This window comes from Papaver somniferum, chromosome 5 (genome assembly GCF_003573695.1).
Source record: "Papaver somniferum cultivar HN1 chromosome 5, ASM357369v1, whole genome shotgun sequence".
In the NCBI taxonomy this organism is placed as follows: Eukaryota; Viridiplantae; Streptophyta; class Magnoliopsida; order Ranunculales; family Papaveraceae; genus Papaver; species Papaver somniferum.
In genome coordinates, this window is record NC_039362.1 from 23,360,858 (window position 1) to 23,364,379 (window position 3,522).

General features: G+C 39.5%; 1 non-coding gene across 1 annotated transcript; it reads right to left on the reverse strand.

The window, feature by feature from the left end:
* Positions 1–1,211: 1,211 nt before the first annotated feature.
* TRNAD-GUC lies at positions 1,212–1,283 on the reverse strand. Its single transcript has one exon. It is a non-coding gene; the product is annotated as a tRNA-Asp (tRNA).
* Between the last annotated feature and the right edge of the window lie 2,239 nt (positions 1,284–3,522).

Genomic DNA, 3,522 nt, shown 5'->3' on the forward strand with positions numbered 1-3,522 from the left:
CACCACCTTCTTCACCTCCACTGCCACCACCACACCTCCCCCATCATCACCCCTATCTTTCTCCATCATTACCCCCTTGTTCTAACCTTCTATTATATAGTTTTCTTCCCTAATTTCTCTCTAAAAACCTAGGGAAGAAATCAATAAAATAGGACGAGTTGGAAAGATGCAATTGAAGCATGGGATGGAGCAGGTGAACAAGGAAAATAATGGGTCGACGATTGAAGTGTCAAATCACATGTTTGGTGAGTAAAATTCGAAACCCTAATTTCAACTGTCCAAATTAGGTTTTTGGGGATTTTTATAGAAAACCCTAATTTCTGTTAGGGAAAGCCTGGAGACGAATAGAGAGAAACATGGGTTCAAATTGTACTATCAAATTAGGTAGAATCAAATACCTAATTTCTGTGTTGTTTGATTTTGGGATTTGGGTGAAGAACCCTAATTTTGTATTTTGGGGAAATGGGGTCTGTGGGTATAAATTGGGACTGTGGGTGTGATGTAAAGACTCAGGCTGGACTAGCCAGTGTCAAAATTGGGAGAATTGGACTAGCCAGTTCCCCAACTGTGTAGTTTTTTTTTATGTTCAGTTCTTTGTTTCACTTTCAATTCCAAGTTCAATTACTGCCTAATTCATTCTATTGTTATCTTCAAATGTTATTTATGTTCTAAATCCACCACTAGGGTGAGAGGACCCTTAAGCCATGATGGTTAGCCATTAGGTTAGTTTTTGTTGAACTCAAAATCGTTTAGGCTAGTTAGATTCCTAAAAGCCCAACTGACTTGTGATTAGTGGTGCTGTAAGAAGACCACTAATGCTAGGGGTCAGTGGTGGTTCTAAGGGGTTAATCAGCTATATTAGTTAGTAATCCACTGCCTAGTTGACCTGTGATTGCCTGTGCCTTAAACAGACAGCCAATACTAGGGGTTAGCTAAGGCTGTAAGGTTAGTTAACTAGCCATATGACAAAAACTTAACCTAGGTGAACTAGCTAGGTGAAGGGGAAATCTTAACCCTAGAATCACACCTTCATTCCCACTGTCACTTAGTTTAGGAAATTAGTTAGGAAATTTAGGAAAACAACAATAGCTCCCTCCAAGTCCCTGTGGACAAACCCCTGCTTATTCACTTTCTACTTTAGATCCTGTGCACTTGCAGGTTAGGATAAAACGTAGTTTTAGGACATATTCCTTTTGCTATCAAGTTTTTGGCGCCGCTGCCGGGGATCGAACCCGGGTCACCCGCGTGACAGGCCGGAATACTTACCACTATACTACAACGACGCTGCCGGGGACTCGGGGACTCGGTAGCGCCGCTGCCGGGGACTCGGTAGCGGCGTTGTTGCTGTTTGCCGGGGACTCGGTAGCGGTAGCGGGGACTCGGTAGCGGCGCTGTTGTTGTTTGCTCTTTACCTTTGCTCTTATTTTCTGCATTTTACTGCATACTTTTCATTGTCATTGCATATCTTGCACATAACCTCATTCTTGCATCTTCATCTGTCACTCTTGCTGTCACTCTTACAAGTTATTTCCCTTTGCTCATTTGCTGCTCACTTGCTCTTCTAGCTTGCTGTGTAGTCTCTCCTGTACATATGCATTTTTAGCTCAATCTTCACTGTTGCCATTCTTTTGCATTGCATTCCATTCCTGTAGCATAATTCATAACTGCATACCACTATATCTTAAACTTGAATTTTTAGTCTAGCTGCATACCATCGTCATCTTAAACTAATTCTGCATTTCATTCACTTTAGCATCTTGCTCTGTAGCCTCAGCTTTCATCTCTTCCTGTAACTTAGCTCTTGTAATGATAGCTATGCATTGTCGTTTTCAGCAACTTCTTAAACTGCATGTTCTCAGCAACTTTATATTCTGCATTCTGTAAGCATTTTCTCCATCTGCAATTGCACAACTGCATTGCAGTTCTTCAACTTTGCTTACTTTGCCCATGTTCTGTGTGTATTGATCACACACATTTAAGTGTGCAGGTAACTGGTGCTGCTGTTGGTTGTTGCCTTGCTTGCAAGAGCTGCTGGTGGGCTGTAGGTACACTTTGCTTACCTAGCTGTTGGGCTAGAAGAACCTTGCTGTTGGGCTGTAAGCTGCAGAGGGAGAGGAAATTGAACCAAGCCCATCTGGGCCTTGAGTGTTGAAGCCAAAGCTTAGGATGATCCAAAGCCCAACTGGGCTTTTGCAACCAAACTGAACAGCTGGGCTGTGCTTCAAAGGTAAGCCTAAACCCATTAAGAGAACCCAACCTGTGGGCTTCCAAATTTTAATTGTGGGCTTGTAATAATTTTGTTTCTATTTTGGTCTTGTAATAATTTTTACTTTATTTCTTTTTTGTTTTTCTTTATTTTTTATTTAGGCTTGTAATAATTTTTCTTTTTCTTTCTTTTATGTGTTTGTAATTATTATTGTTGTTTTTATTTTCTTTTATGGGTTGTGCTAATTTATGCTAGGATAAGTTCAAAAAAAAAAAAATTACTTTACTTGCTCCCAAATTTTATTTTGCTCCCACATTAACAACCAAATTTTTCTTCTTCCTCCTTATCCCGACAAAACCAAAATTCTCCCATAAAAACCAAAAAGTTTTCCAAATCTTTCCCTAAAAACCAAAATTTTTCTTTTTCCCATCAAAACCAAATGTCTCTCGCCAAAACCAAATTTTTCCCAACAAAACCAAATTTTTCCAAAAAGTCCAATCCCTTAAAAACCAAATTTTGAGCTTTGTAAACTCTTTACTTAGCCTTTGAGCCCAATCATGTCTAGATCTTTTTCTACAGTTGGGGAATACAACGAATCCCTTAGAGAACTTGCGTATGGACAAACTTCACGTTATGAACCTCCCACAGACCATGATGTCAATAGTTATAGGAATTATTATGGACATTTTCAAAGTCCCGAGCTTCAATACATGAACCCTACTGACTATTCGCACATGCATCGTTTGCCACAACGTGAAAATGAACATTTTGCTAGTGCCTCACTCACACAATCATCTCTTATGGATCAATTAGACGCTCGAATCACAGCTTTAGAAATGCAATCACATGAGGAATCTGTCACATCTAATTTTCTTAGGCAACCTGAAATCTATGCATGTCCTGCATGTGGTAGTTTAGACCACCCTGTTGAGAATTGTCATATCTTGCATAATTTTAGGCAATCTAGAGAAAATCCAAGGTATGAAATGCCCATAAATTGTGAGAATGGTAGTCATTGGGACCATAATCAATCCTTTGAGGGTTGCGATCAATCTTTTATAAACCCTAATGACCATGCACACATGTACCAATCACCACAATTTGAACATGAAGAATTTTGTACTCCCATGAATTTAGACTCCACCACAGAAGCTTTCAGACTCAGTGAGCAAAACTTCGATAGATCTACATCACGAATTCAGGCATATTTAGATCAGATTTTGCTTCACCTACAAAAGGAGGAAATTCATGAGGAAATGTATGTTGTCCCTAATGAAGTGTCTAGTCCCATTCATGTAAATGATGTTGAATATGAA